The sequence below is a fragment of the Mus pahari genome, chromosome 10 (genome assembly GCF_900095145.1).
Source record: "Mus pahari chromosome 10, PAHARI_EIJ_v1.1, whole genome shotgun sequence".
In the NCBI taxonomy this organism is placed as follows: Eukaryota; Metazoa; Chordata; class Mammalia; order Rodentia; family Muridae; genus Mus; species Mus pahari.
In genome coordinates this window covers 6,539,884-6,556,335 of record NC_034599.1, presented here as the reverse complement: position 1 = coordinate 6,556,335, position 16,452 = coordinate 6,539,884, and the positions used below count along the sequence as shown (strand labels likewise).

Here is a 16,452-nt window from a genome sequence, read left to right as displayed (position 1 = left end):
CTCTCTCTCTCTCTCTCTCTCTCTCTCTCTCTCTCTCTCTCTCTCTCTCTCTCTCTCTCTCTCTCTTTCTCTTTTTGATATTTTCTTTATTTATATTCCAATGTTATCCCCTTTCCTTATATCCCCTCTGAAAAACACCTTCCCACTACCCCCTCTCCCTGCTCACCAACCCACCCATTCCCACTTCCTGACCCTGGCATTACCTCACACTGGGACATAGAGCCTTCATAAGAAAAAGGGCCTCTCCCTACGTTGATGTCTGACTAGGCCATCCTCTGCTGCAGATGCAGCTAGAGACATGAGTCCCACCATGTGTTTTCTTTGGTTAGTGGTTTAGTCCCTGGGAGCTCTGGGTGTACTGGTTAGTTCATATTGTTGTTCTTCCTATGGGGCTGCAAACCCCTTCAGCTCCTTGGGTCCTTTCTCTAGCTCTTTCATTGGGCAACCTATGCTCAGTCCAATGCATGGCTGTGAGCATCCACTTCTGAATTTGTCAGGCACTGGCAGAGCCTCTCAGGAGATAGCTATATCAGGCTCCTGTCAGCAATCACTTGTTGGCATCCACAACAGTGTCTGGGTTTGGTGATTGTATATGGGATGGATCCCCAGGTGAGTCATTTCTTCAGTTTCTACTCCACACTTTGTCCCTGTAACTACTTCCATGGGGGTGTTGTTTAGAGACAGACTCACTGGCTGCTATGAAAACAGCTGATCAGAAGGCTCAACGGATTTTGGATTTTATTTGTTTTCTAACACTGGCAACTTAAAAAAAATGTTAACAGATTAGAAATCAAACACGATCCAAATAAACTTTAGCAATAGTAGGAGAAGTCGAGGTCTAAATCAGTAGCTAGAACAGATTATCAGGAAATTTGTCCATTTTCAGTTGAATTCTAGATAATTCACATACATCATCATGTCCATTGTTACCAAGATTTTTTTTATTATTAACTTTACACTTGAATCTGCCATTCTTAAAACATATTCATCCATTAATTTGTTGTAGACCTGGAGATCTATCCCATATACAGTCACCAAACCCAGACACTGTTGTGGATGACAACAAGTGCTTGGTGACAGGAGCCTGATATAGCTCCAAAGAAAGCTAAAATGTGCTAAGAAGGTGTTAGCATTGAAACAGCAATAGAATTCTTGCTTGCTGAACAGAGGACATGATGACTAATTTAGAGTTCTATAAAATCTGTTTGATTTTAGCTTCCCATAGAACACAGGCTGTGATGGGTTAACAGAGGTAAGATTCTCCAATTCTCTCACAAAGGGGTTAATTTACATACAGATAACATCCAGTCATATTGTATATTATGATTATAGAGGGCATTTTTAAAACCTGTATCTAGGACTGGAGAGGGAATTCTGGCTATCAGCACTTGCTGCTCTTCCAGAGAACCCAAGTTCTATTCTTTTCAACAGTGTCCAGGGGCTGACCATATCCTGCAACTCCAGCTATAAGGAATCCTATACCCTTTCCTGGCCTACACAGCACTTGTACTAATGTGCATAAACTCCCACAAAGGCACATAATTGAAAAACATCAAAGAAAAAGAAAAATGTTTGTAAAAATCAAGGCTTTTTGAAAGATTTCTTCTTTTAATTTTCAACTACAAATTTAATTTCATATTCATATACTTGGAAAATCTGCCATTATTTTATAACTCGAGTCTTATTCATACCCTCAGTTTGTTGACTAAATAATGGTTGATCTTAAAAAGAAAACATTCTAGGAGGAGTACATACTCGCTTCCAATGAAAATCAATAGGCAAGCACAAAGCTGTTTAGAAGCCTGGTAGAGCACACAGTTCTGAACGCTAATGACTCCTAAAGGGCTGAGACACAAGGTAGATGAAAGACCTTTTGGTCATATATAGCAGAAGCAAACTGCCAGGTCCAGGAAATGAAAAGATATAAGAGAAGTGAATTATGATAGTTTCAAATGTATACCTATCCTCTCAGGGTATAACTAATGGGACGTTAGATTGAATAGTAGCCCAATGCGCTGTGTGCATGTGTTATGAAACAGTTCAAACCACCAAAACATATCCAGTTTTCCAAAGCTCCTCTAAAACTGGGTCATGGCTATATAAACAAGAGATTTCTGAAAGAAAGTGATTCTTAAAACCCTGCCCCATGAGACATTCCATTTATTTGTTTTAGGTATTAATTTCTGATGATTTCTTTTTCTTTATTTTTAGAAATGGTATGTAGTTATTGCACATATCAGAGGGTTTTATAAAAACATTCTTATCCAACACATTTGACCAGAACACTCTTCTTGCCCTGGCATCTCCCTCCCTCCCACAATTAGTGCCCATGTTTTGATGATGAATTAATTATTTTCTGCTTTCATGTCTTATCCACAAATGTGACCTCATGTAGATATAGAAGATCTTGGACCCACAATTGAGAGAATGTGTGTACCCAGTCTTCTGAAGTGCACTAGTTTTGATATGATGTCACATGCTTTCTCTCATTAGTCCATTCATTTTTCTGAAAATGACCCATTTCCTTTTCTCTTGAGTTATTAAAAAATTTCATTTTCTTTATCCAGTCCTCTATCAATGGACTTGGTTCTATAACTTACTTGTTTTAAGAAGTATAAAGTAAGTATCAGTGTACATGTATCTCTGTGATTTCTTAACTCAGTGACATGTGGCCTTGTAGTCAGGATTGTCACAGATAGGACAAGTGGGAGATACATTATTAGTTGTTTGAGGACCCTCCATATTGACTTCCATAGTAACTAAAGTGGATTACCTTCTTACAATTGGTTTCTATATCCTTGTCAGGTTGTATATTTTCTTTTTTCTTTCTATTTTTGCAAATAGATTTCCTTTCATACAATATATTCTGATAATGGATCCCCTTTCCCAACAACTCCAAAATCCATCCCTCACCATTCCTACCATTGGACTCCACATCATTCTGTGTCTTGTTAGAAAAAAAAATTAGTTTTTCAGAGAAAGATAATAAAATAAAGTAAGATAAGATAAAACAAAGCCAAACAAACTAGAATAGGACAAAAAAATAGGGGGAAAAAGCCAAAAAAAAAAAAAAAAAAAAAAAAAAGCTAAAGAAACAAAAACCTTCTTAATGTCTGACATCCAGATGGGCAAGAATGCATGCCACTTCAGTTTAAATTAGCATTGCTCTGATAGCAACAGGGACACTGAACATTGCTAGTTCATTCATTCCCTGACTGTGGACACGTCACAGTATGTCTTCGTAGGCTTATGCCATCTTGCTTTGATCGGTGATGAGCAGGTTTGTTAAGGTTAATTTCCTTTCACCAATACAAGGATGTGATCTCTCTTATTTTCTAAAACTGTTTTTAAATTTTAAGAATGTTAATGTTTGTATATGATACAACAGCATATTTGTGATATGTGCATAGGGATGGAGGATGTATCCATGATCTCAGTCTTTTCATTTCCCCCTGGAACTGTATTTATGGATGGTAGTAAGCTGCCCAACATTGGTTCTGGTACCTAACTCAGGTCCGCAGAAAGAGCAGTAAATGATCTTAACTTCTGAATCTTCCCCCTAGCTCTTTATTCTATTTTACTTATCATACTGTGTGAATATATGTTAATGGGGCAAAGGATGACATTTTAATACATTGTACCCACATCAAGTTAAAATCTTTTTTTTTTTTTTTAAGATTTATTTATTTATTATATGTAAGTATACTGTAACTGTCTTCAGACACTCCAGAAGACGGAGTCAGATCTCGTTACGGATGGTTGTGAGCCACCATGTGGTGGCTGGGATTTGAACTCTGCACCTTTGGAAGAGCAGTCAGGTGCTCTTACCCGCTGAGCCATCTCACCAGCCCCAAGTTAAAATCTTTAATCTTGCTGGTTTCTTATTATCCCTCCATATATAGAGTGGGAACTTTATTGTCTAGTCCAGAGGGAGGCATATTCTTCCTGTAGTCAGAGAGCTGCCAGAGTGCAATGAAAAGGGAGAACAGCTAATTGTCATATCCAGTGGGTCAAAAAGAAGTACCTATTTCTACAATGATGTTAAAAATTAACAAACAGGAAAAAGAAGAGGAGAAAAGGAAGACATGGGACCTGGTGTTGATGGGAAGAGAGGCCCATGAGGTGAAGGCGCAAAATAATGGGATAATTGTTCTCATAGGGGCATGCATGACAAGCCCTGTGGGATAGGAAAGGTGTCTTTAAAGAGTCGTTCTGAGTTGTGTGTAATGGACAATGGGTTATTTTCTCATGGGTACTGATTCCACATGTTAGCATCTGTAACAAACCCCCAAACATAGGTTACTTTGAGAGTTTGCATATTACATTTTGAGTGGCAAGGTAATAGCAAAAGAAGATATTGCTGTTCATTCCAGAGAGAGAGTGATGCATCCACTATAAATCAGAGAATAACAAAAGCTACCCATGGGAAGAGAGAATATCAGATAATGCTGTGGGGGAAAATGTTTTGAACAGTTATTTACAGATTTTCATCCTTTCTCTTTGGGGGAAAGGGAAGTCTTCAAACACTGATGTTCAAAGATTAACACTGCAGGTTTCTTGATGGGAAGCTACAAAGAGGTTATATTCAAGCATGAGCCTAGTCAATCAGTGAGAGGCATGAATGGCTATTGGGAGACAACTGCCACCTTCTTGTTTGAGAAAATTGATAGGTTGAACTCATTGTTGGAGGCAGAAAGGAAAGCCAGACTTGGCTCCTAATTCTGAGTCAGAATGCCAGAATTAGTAACTATTGAATAAAACAGCCAAAAATATAAAGGGATAAGTACAGCAAGATGAAAGCTTGGTGTTTTGTTCTGTATGGTTTTGTTTTGCATGGTGTAGGTAGAAGAAAATAGAAAATAAGTAATACTGAAAAAGTAAGAATTATATGTTGTGTGGAAAAAACAAATGATTGTGAGGTATGGGAGACTTCCCTGTAAGTGGGTTGGTTAGATGGAGAAATAGACTCTGCATCCTAGAAGACTCCTTGTGACAGGAGGTCACAGATGACACTACTGGCATTAACTTCTTCATTGTGAAGTGCAAGTGTTGTGTGGGAGCGGTGGTGTCTGCTGATGGTGGGAGAGAGCAGCAAAGCAGTAGATGAAAATGCCACAAGGACTGGGTCCTGGAGCCACACCCCTTCAACACTAGCACTAGGGAGGAAGGGTCAGTGCACCAAACTTCTTCATACAAAGATATATACATATACATACAGTGTGTGTGTGTGTGTGTGTGTGTGTGTGTGTGCAAGTATATATGTATATACATATATACATACATATACATATATACACATATATATTACCTTTATTCTAATTTAAATGGTTACTGGAAAACAATACATGTTTTATAGCAATAAACTCAAAGAGAATTATACAATGAATATATTTAAATCTAACTATCATTTTACTCCCATTCTTCCCTATTGCTTCATAAAGTGACAGGGTTCCTATTGGCATTTTTCCTTTGTGTGTGTGTGTGTGTGTGTGTGTGTGTGTGTGTGTTCAAAATAGGATTATTCTATGTAATAGCTCAGGCTGTCCTGGCACTCACTCTGTAGACCAGGCTGGCCTCAAACTCACAGAGTTCCACTTGCCTCTGCCTCCCAAGTGCTCAGATTAAAGTCATGCGTCTCCGGTGCCCAGCCTGGGTGGCACTTTCATATGTTGTTTTTAGAGTTTCCCTGCTTGCTGCTCTCACCCACTATCACCTCCCCATACACACATGCACACTTGCACCCTTCCTCTCCCATAGTCTCTTTCCCTTACATGTCACATGCCCTCTAAGACCACCCCCATCCATTCTCCTTTTCACCCTCCCATGTTTTTTCTAGTTTTCTGACTGATTCATACAATTACAGCAGCCATATTGCTTTTTATTATAAGGCTGCTTACAATGTTAACAAGTTTTGCTGATACAGTGAACACTGTAAGTGTCTTGGGTATCTTACAGAAAAGTGTGTGTGTGTGTGGACTCGAATAATGGACTTGATTAAGTTAACCCCCAATATCTGTTATTTTAACTATGTTTTAGGGCAATTTTCAAGGAAGTATTATATCCTGATGGTAGCAAATCATCTGCGAAAACGAATCTACATGTTTTGCTTCCAGGCTACTGACATCTTTCTGCAGACATTGACAAATTGATTAGCAAATCAGCTTCTGAGCTGAACCTGATGACCACTGCAGATCATAAATCCATTGATGCTACCAGGCATTTTGCCAATATTCAAATCTCTGGTGTCCCATCCCCAGGAAAGGCATCATCCACATGCCTCTTAGCTCTTATGGCTTGGACATACATCATACCATGGTCCTGGGAAAGGAAGGGAGAATAAAATTGTCTTAACATTTTTTTCTAAACTGTTCTTGTATTTTTTTTAAGGATTAGAAGAGTTTCATAAATATATTATTTCTGAAATATTTGAAGTTTTTTTATGTAGCTCATAGAGCTACAAAAATAAATACTTTTGTTCATCTGCATTTGAAAATTTTCAAATATATTCTGGTTTTTGAGGAGAGATAATTCTGCGGGAGAGGATTAAAAAATTAATTTTAATTCAAGCCATTTCCACCCACAGTTTACATCCTTATGAATTACAGAAAGCTAAATCATAACAGCTAAATCAGCCCAATTAGTTTTCACTTTTAAAAATTACTCTTTAGACCAATCAAGGAACAGGCTCCTATTTCATGATGCGAAGCAAATCCCTCCACTGAGTTAGGAGCAATTGGAGAGAGTGGTAATAACGGAAGCTTAGCTCCCAGAAGCCTGGAGCCAAATGACTCTCTGCCCTGGCATGCTGCCAGGCCTCTGGCCTGCTTTCTATGGGCGTTACCTCATTACCAGTTCCTAGCTGACTTTTCTGCCTTGACACCAGAAGTGCTAAAAGCTGTGTGCCTGCGGTGGGTAGGCAGGGAAACACCTTTTCCAGCCCCGAATCCCCTCGCAGGATCTAGCACTCTGCGGAGAACTAAGTCTGTTAAGTCCATTGCAACCTGCAGCTTCTCTCGAGAAAGAGATTTGTTTGCCATGTCTGAAAAGCAGTTTTGTTCTGTGATATTGGATTTGTGGAGATAAAAGAGACTCCTCTTTTTTTAGATAGAAGGTACATGTGGTAAAAGGGTGACACGTGGCAGTAACTGGGATGGTTAGCGAGTTCATGGTACTGTGAATAAAATGTTTCAACGACCAATTCATTCGTGGCTTGAGTGTCTGCTGCAGAAAGCACTATGACCCTCACTACTAAGGATGCCAAGGATTATAGGAGAAAAATCTACTTACCGTGAACTTGAATAGAATTCTTAACTAATAGTGGCAGAGCTACCATTGTGACTTAAAGTGACTGTCACAAATGGCAGAGCCGGGGGCCACCAGGTAATGAAAAGGGTCAGAAAGAAGGGCGCACATGTGACAAGGAAGTCCAGATAACAAAGGGCCTGGGAGACTTTAGAAAAGTTTATTTTTAGGACTGTGCCGCTCTGATTCAGGGTTATCCTCGTATCAGTGTGTTTCTAACATGAGAAAATGCTCTGTTAGCCAGGGTCTGGTAAAGCGAAGGCCATTACAGGTGAGCCACCATGCAATTTTGGTGGGGATTTGGGTGGTGGTGGTTTTTTTGTTTGTTTTTATTTTTGTTTTTTGGTTTTTTTTGTAAGCATGAAGCTTTTTATGCTGTGCTGTTAGTGTTGTTATGATTCATATTTTAGAAATAAGATTTTGCCAGGCGTGGTGGCGCATGCCTTTAATCCCAGCACTTGGGAGGCAGAGGCAGGCAGATTTCTGACTTTGAGGCCAGCTTGGTCTACAAAGTGAGTTCCAGGACAGCCAGGGCTATACATAGAAACCCTGTCTCGAAAAAAAAGAAAAAAACAAAAAAAAGAAATAAAATTTTATTGTTGTTTATTTGCCCTTGATCGCATGAAATCCACTACGTAGACAATGCTGGATTCAAACATTGGGCAATGTTCCTGTTTCTGCCTTCAGATTGCTGGGATTTGAGACATGCACCTCTATGCCAAACAGTCTGTCAGTAACAGTCATTAGTTAAGTGTATTTGAAGAATTCTTATATAATAATCTGTGATAATTGACCTACTATAAGAAGGTTTATGTGTGTGAATGATTCAAGCACTACTGACAATGGACTTTCTGTAAGAGTGTGAAATGTTCTGTGACAATGGACTTACTATAAGAATATTTGTGTGTGAATAATTAAGTCACCACTACTGTGAAGCAGATGTAAATTCCTTGCAAAAATCCTAATTTCATGACATCTTACCTCTATATATCATTTATGAGTACCATAATTTTATATTTCAATAGCTGGCAAGATAGTGAATATGCAAAGGAACAAGCCACTAGCACTGTCAACCAGAATCTGGTCCTCTGAACCCACATGGTAGGCAGAGAGGACTACTGCAAGCTGTCCACCGGCTTCAACACATACATCTTAGAATGTGTGAGGGGGATCACATTAAAATTTTAAAAAGTATATAATAATAATAATAATAATAATAATAATAATTCTAAGTATAAAAAGATGTGTTTCTAGTGATAGCAAGCATTCTAGCACAAAACTGAAAGAGCCTTAAATAATTTCAAAGCCCATAGCTGAGAGATAACTCACATAAGTGACTTATTAGTATAAATGGAAGGAAACGGAACATAAAAAGAAAGAAGTCTATAAGCATGGTCAAACTGTCATGGGCTTTAGTTTCTGGTCTGTTGACTTGCTGAAGACTAGAGTTGAAGGAATTATGGGATCTCAGACAGTGTGTAAGTGATCGGAGTCTCACAAGCCACCTTGCCACTCTGGGTTCCTTCTTGAACCACCCTGTGAAAATAAGCTATCCAAGAATTTGTCTATATCCTTTACGTTACATTTCATATCAAAATGGAAATCTCAGCTGAAAGATACATCAGTGTGTCAAGGATGATGATATCACATCCTAGGAACCTCTAAAATTATTGAAAATTCCTATTTTATTTTCATAATTAACTCTCTGTCCGGTAAATTAGCAGGCAGACACATCACCCAAGATGTCCTCAGGGAGGCTGCAGATTTTTCCATCTCATTGCTAATGAACCATTTTCACCTGACTTCTGCTCCCATCATTCCCCACTGAAGAACCAGCTGTCAGCTTCCACAGTTGAGCAGTTTTGGTACCAGACAGGTGGCAGCAAGGGGGGGGGGGCAGGGGGAATCATGTGAGTGGAAGGTAGTTAATCTGGAATCAGGATGGCCCACCTGGTATCATTAAAAAACTGACTGCACATCATAAATGGTTAACAAAAGATAATCAACACTTTTGGTTTTAAATAACCTTGCAAAGATAGATGAGTACATTTGACATCAGTTGGATATCTGAACAGTCCCAGCCTCCGTGGAAGACCAAAGGTGGTCAGTTCTAAATGTTGAAATATTTGCAATGTTTCTATAGAGAAGGAAGTGGACTGAGAGATTCCAGACTATAAGAATCATCCATAAGATAGGCATGGTGGCACACCTTTAATCCTAGCACTCGGGAGGCAGAGGCAGGAGGATTTCTGAGTTCAAGGTCAGCCTGGTCTNCAAAGTGAGNTCCAGGACAGCCAGGGCTATACAAAGAAACCCTGTCTTGAAAAACCATAAATAAATAAATAAATAAATAAATAAATAAAAATAAATAAATAAATAAATAAATAAAATAATAATAAAAAAGGAATCATCCGCTCCTCAACCCTCGTTATTTCTCTAAAAATCAAAATTCTTTATCTACTGAGTCATACTGGGTTTATACTTACCTCTCCTAATATAGACGAATGTGCTTTATAAGCTATGATAACATATGTCTATAAACTGGTGTTATAATTAGCACCAATTTCAAGAACTATTTTTAATTTTTCTAAACGCATCAGATACTTGGTTCACGTCTCTGTATATAGCTATGATCATACATACATTTGGGATATTTTGCTTGTTTGTTTGTTTTATTTTTATTTTTCTGTTTAGACTTGCTCTTGTAGATTGTAATCTTTGGTGACTCAATAGTCATCTATAAGGAATCCTTGGATGTCATAGCACCTGTTCTATAGCAGAATAACTGTTACAAAACTCAGCACACAGTGTTATAACTGGCTGGGTGCCCATCCTACTTTCTCACTGAGCCACAAAGTTCAAATGCTCAGTGTCTTAGAGCTTTACTGCTGTGAACACACACCATGGCCAAAGCAAATCTTGGGCTGGCTTATAGGTCAGAGGTTCAGTCCATTATTATCAAGGTGGGAGCAGGGCAGCATTTAGGCAGGCATGGCACTGGAGGAGCTGAGAGTTCTACATCTTCATCTGAAGGCTGCTAGTGGAAGACTGACTTCCAGGAAGCTATGAGTAGGGTCTTAAAGCCCAAACCCACAGAGACACACCTACTCCAACAAGGCCACACCTCCAAATGGTGCCACTCCCTGAGCCAAGCATATTCAAACCATCACCCTCAGCATCCTTGCCTTCTTTAGTCTTAAATTTTCAATAGATAGCATAAGACATAAGATGCAATGGAGAATCAAGAAAAGATATATTAAAATTAATTTAATTTATGAGTGGATACAAGTAAAAGTTCTGCTAATAAGTAAATTCATGAGTACATATAAATAAAAGTGCATGCTGATAAGTATCAGTGCCCACCCTCCTCTTTTCTGATTTTCAGTCTACACTGTGATTGTGGGTGCAGTAGGGCTGACTCAGTGGCAATATGTGAAACTGCTCACTTAGACCACAGCAGGGCTGGGAATAGAGAGAAAACAGATCTAAGATTACAGAGGGACAAGCAACATGATTTAGAAACTAATAGAATACAGAGGAGGAATGAGAAGTCTGGAAGGGCTGACACTCTGTAGCTGAGACTACTGAGAAAATGGCTGCTCTCATGAGAGGAGATGAATGAGGAGGAAGAGGAGCCAATGGCTCTGATGATTGTTTTCCAGAACAGCCAGGGACAATATCGAAAGAGAAATGAGTGAATTCCAGGTACTTACATGAAGGCAGTCATTGTCTTTTGTAGAACATAGTTTTCTGTCAACGAATTTGTAGACAGGAAAAGGAGTGTACAGCTATAAGAATATATGGTGATTAATTTTGAGTCAACTTGACAGGCTCTCAGACCTTGCTTTGATCATTATGAGGATGACAATGAAACTGTTTCTGGATAAGTTTTATATACTAATCAGTCGAGGGCAGAAAGCAGACCTCAGATGGGCCATATCTGATCACTAACACAAAAGCTAATTCTCCTGATGTAAATCAACAATGGGAATGTAAATCCTGACTATGTTCCTGGGCTACTGATATTTGGGTTCAAACTACCTCATCAGTTCCTCATACTTGTTTTTACAGATCTTGGCATACTCTGAGTCTACCAAAAGCATATTATATAAACAAAAAATAATTTCATTACATGGTGAATTTTATGAAAGAATGAGCTTCACTTAAATTGTTCAAAATAGATACAACCTCACACATGCAAATTCATTGCAGGTCACCAGAGAACCAATGACTTAATGACTCAAATAGTTTAAAATGTCAAATACTTACTAAGTTTTTTAAATCCATTAAATAAAATACGAAATAAAAGCTTTACAAATTCTATCATAAAATATAATGTATCACTTAAAAACTGAGGAATTGTGAAAATATGCACATAAAGAAATGTGAAAAGAGATCTCTTCACTGTTGTAATCATGTAAGAAAATTCAGCTAGATAAATACATCACATTAAAAACAGTATCATCATTTGTGTATATGATATTGAGATTCAAAATGTAAGTAAATAGAGCTATGGTACATAATATTTAATAAAAATATGGGCTTAGATTAAATGAAAACATTTCAGAGGATTATTTTTATTCATATTCATACCACTTTCTTCGCAGGTATTTTTGGAAGACTGCTATTTAATGCCATTCAAGCCCTGCTAAGCATCCTTTCTGCATGACGACCACCACAAAAGGATTACTTTAGAGAAACTGCTGCCATTTTGAAGAGTGTGACTTTGAGCCTGATTCAGAAAATAGGTACAACTGTTATCTTCTCTTTAATACATTTCATTGCAAAAAAATAGGTGTTGGCTGCAACCCAGAACAGGAAAGCTATGTGGGTCCTTTCTGCAGCTTCATGTTCATGAAGCTGCCTGCATTTGCTAAAGATTGATGTGCCCAAATTGAGTGGGTATTTTATGTTTGAACTAAAAATACCTCATTTTTCTGGATATAAATAAGCATTAGGATATCACAGAAATTTTGGAGTCAAAAATATCAAACGATTATTTTATTTTAGTTTTTGGGTTGCTGTGAGCATGAAAGGTAGACAAGGGTAACCCTGAGCTTTGCTATCTTCTTAGTCAGTGTCTGAGTGGCTGGCAGGAGGACTTGGCACTTGGCTTGTTTCAGTTTGGAGACAGGGATTAAGTGAGGACAGCAGGAGGTCTCAGGCAGAGATAGGTGTTCTTGTCCACCAGGGCTAGCCAGGCATCTCCTGCACAAAGACAAGGCATGCTGTTTGTCAAGAGTGTTGCATTATTTGCATGGCACTCATCAATGCATGTCACTAAATATTAAATTATACTTATTAATTGTGAAATTATTCATTGTGTGAATTAGTAATGATCCTTAAAATGGGAATTCTATAATATCTAAAATACATGAATAAATGCATGTCTAATACCCATAACTAAGTAGGCACCAACAGACTATTTCAAATCAAAGTAGTTACTGGGCACACTCTGCCTCAGTGCCAATGATATATTTGTAAATAATCAGTATGAAATGAATTTTCCTTGTCTTATGTTTATAAAATAGTACCATATCAATTTTATTTAAAGGTTTACCTTCTCTAATTGTTAAATTGATTCAAAATAGTAAAGGTTTTCTTTTCTCCAGGCTATTCTACATTTTCAAAATCTTCAAGTACATAAAAAAGCAGGGAGGTAACAAAGCTTGGGATCAGTTCTGTGGGAGAGTGTCAGCCACATGTTGTTCGGGCATTTAACTTTAGGCTTTGAGAGCAACATGCAAATTTTAGTGATTTGTTCTAGAAAAGTTTATATTTCTTCAAACTCTCATGAATTCTGAAAAATAATAATAATTTATCTGTTAATTATAAACATTAACTAAACCATGTATCCATCAATTCAATCTGTCAAATAAAGCAACTGTGACTTTTATTCTTTACCAAAAAACCCCTAGGTAAGTAAATAGGAAATCCAGAGGAGAAAGGACAGGGAATATGACAGGATGTTTTGTCAGGACTCTACAAATCATGGGAGAGGGACACAACTTTCCCATCAAATAGCACATCATTCTGTTGTAACATAAAAAAAAAACTTTAAGACAAATTTAGTCATCATAAATTGGCCTGCTGTAAGAATGATCTTAGATTAAGTTATAGATACAAAATAAAGTTAAATAAGTTCAGCTATCTATATTCCTCCTACAAATATAAGCCTATGTTATGGTGTTATTTTTCTGCGTATCACTTTACTTAATTTAAGCATATGAACATTTTAGTAAATGAACCCCATTTTATATTTCTACTCTCCAGATATATATGAACATTAAACTGTATCTAGTCTCCTTAGTTCAGCATGGCAAGGAGAGAAATCAATGATTTATGGTGCTTGAGGAGTTCAGAAAAAGTGAGAGAACACCACACAGTTGCTGTGGGGTGAGTGAGAACCCAATGCTCACTTCCACATGGGTGAAAATGAAGTTTAGGTTTATGCTAGACATATTAACAACAGAAGTACGATGCTGGGAGTGTCTTGGGCAACTGTGACCTAGTACCTTGTCTTAGGTGCCAACCAAAGTGTATTCAATTTGTGGTGGTCAACAGAACTCTAATCAGAGTTTTAGAAAATTGCTTTCTCTGACCTGTTATTACACTGAGGTTTGAGAATGAGGACATGTCACTGAACAGGGAAGCCATGGATTCCGGCTTGACAGAGCACAGTGCCATGTCACTGCTCTTCATGTCACTTGTGCTACTTTCCTGAGCCACTAATTGAAAAGCACATCAGTAGAACTGAAATGCTCTAAGCAGATGAGTTGGACTAAACATTCCAAAGAGGCATAAGTGAATTAGAATTGATGAGTCTTAAGAGATTGGGTGACAGTGTCACATTAAGTAAAGTCCTCTTCATTCACAGACTTGCATGTTATCTGTCTCTGCAACCACTAAAAACATTCAGGGGACTCATTGATAGTGCATCTTGACATGACCAACTAAGCCATTATAAGAGGCAACCCATATTAAAAGGGGTCCTGAGTTCAGCCTCTGAGAATAAAATACTTCCCTCGGTAACTTACACAACTCTCTCTAGTAGTCATTGGCCCAGGACCAACAGGGAGAGTTCCTTCCATTAGAAGGAACCCCTGGGACTCTGGGGTTATAGATTTTCAGAACTGGCAGGATTCCTCATTACCTAGTGAAAGTAACCTGGACGTTACTACATGCAGCTGGAGGGACAATGGCTGAGGATCGGAAAGTGCAGTGTGCCCTGAATGTTAGGTTAATGAATTTAGATTCATTAGTAATGCTTTGGAAAAATTTTGTTGGAAATAACTTGCATGTGTTTGTTAATTGTATGTGCTGTGTATATGTGAACATGTACACAGTGTGTAATTCATAATACATAATTTTAAATTAGAAAGAGCATACATGGAAACAGTGAACATCTGGACATATCAGCCATTTGGGAACCATAGTAACTTTACAGATATGCCTCAAGAGCAACTGGGAACTGTGCCTCCTGATTGTGAAGGAAGGAGGAGGGTCCCTTACACAAAAGTTAAGCATCATTAAGGTCACAATTTCTTTGAGGGGGTATGCTATACTGGTCCATATTTTTTTACTTGGTGAAATGTAGTTATTTGTTTTTAACTATAGTTGGAGTTTGTTTTGTTAAAATTGTATGTGAAATTGTCTGTCTAGATCAACTCAAAGAGATTTCTTCCCTAAGTTCCTAGTCAGTTGATCTGATATATTATACCATGAGAAGTATATTCAGTGAAGCTGGCCTTAGTTTGACTATAAGCCTGTTCACTGACGCTGTCTTGGGAAATAAATGGATCTCATTTGGACTTCTTAATGGAGAGAAAGTAAGTGGGGTTACCTATAGGAAGGAGAAGGAAGAAGGAAATTGGGGAGGGGGTGGTGAAGAAGTGACAGAGTACCTATCCTTTATGGAACAAAATCTTTAGAAGCAAGATGGAACACAGCCAAAGGTTGTCTACATACGGTCACTACAGTTACTATAAGGCTATGCCAACCTGTCTTGCATGATGTGACATATGCTTAGTAAATAGGAGCTCTACATAAATACTATGAAAATAATGTGCAAGAACCATCGAAACAGAATACAAGGGCCAGCAAGATGGCTGAGGGTTATTAAGGTGCTTGCTGCAAAGTTGTTTGAATTATGTTAAGCTTCTATAAACAATGTTGCTGAAAGGAAATAAATTATTCCCATAAGTTGTCTACCAGCCATGCAAGCATAAACACACACACACACACACACATGCACACACGCACACACATGCATACATACACACTAGTTTTTCGTTTTAATCAGAAATATTTATATTTCAATTGTGTAAAGCCTTTCTATACCTTTTAGTGATTAGGTGCCAGGAGCCTCCCATCCTGGGGCAGGGTAGGGGTGGAGTCACAGAGTAGGACTCTGGTGATGGCTTTAAAGTCTGAGTGTCTGGGGGCGTTCTTGCTCTCTAATTATACTGAAATGCTGCTGATAACTTCTAGAAAGTCCTAAAAACTTTCTTACTCTTTCTGAGAGTAAAAGACTACTGGTTTAGGTGATTAACACCTGTAGCCTAACAGTGGAGGATTAAGCAATGTAGCTTTTGTTCTATCTCAGCAGGAACTCAGGCTCTAAGTTTCAGCCTGCTAGTTTGAAGTCACAGGAAGAGAAGACACTTAGAGAAGTGATTATAGAGTTTACTACTAAGTTGTAAAACTTTTCCTATGAAAGCTATCTAAGGGGAAAAGCAAAAAGATCCTAAGTGAGTAAAGGGAAAAATTCTCTAAATGGGGAAAGGGAGATGATTCTAGTCTAAGTGGGGAAAGGTAAAAAAGTCTCCTCTATCAATCTCACACTTCTCTTTGTCCTCCGTAGGTATACATCTTTTAGAATACGTGTTACATGTTACAAAGTTCATCACAACTTCACACAAAAAATAAAATCATAAATTGAAATAGAAGTGTACAACAGCGAATGTTTACATGCATAACCATTAGCATTAATTTTCTGGCTAAACATCCATCATCTGTCTCAGCTCCACAGGTTCACTGAAGGTTTAAAACTATAAGTTACTAGTGAAGTTTTGTACAGATAAACCCAGTCGACATTTTATCTTCTGCACTAACACCTATAATAAATCATTAGTTCCCTTTTTATGACCT

The 16,452-nt window shown here is 38.1% G+C and overlaps 1 protein-coding gene across 1 annotated transcript in view; it reads left to right on the top strand.

Annotated features, from left to right (window-relative positions):
• The window catches only part of Cntn5 (contactin 5), a 1,169,992-nt gene that overhangs the window by 243,705 nt on the left and 909,835 nt on the right, over window positions 1-16,452 (top strand). Inside the window, exon 2 of the mRNA XM_029543057.1 lies at window positions 11,910-12,050. The gene's annotated coding sequence lies outside the window, so the exon portion shown is untranslated. The remainder of the gene's footprint in view (window positions 1-11,909; window positions 12,051-16,452) is intronic.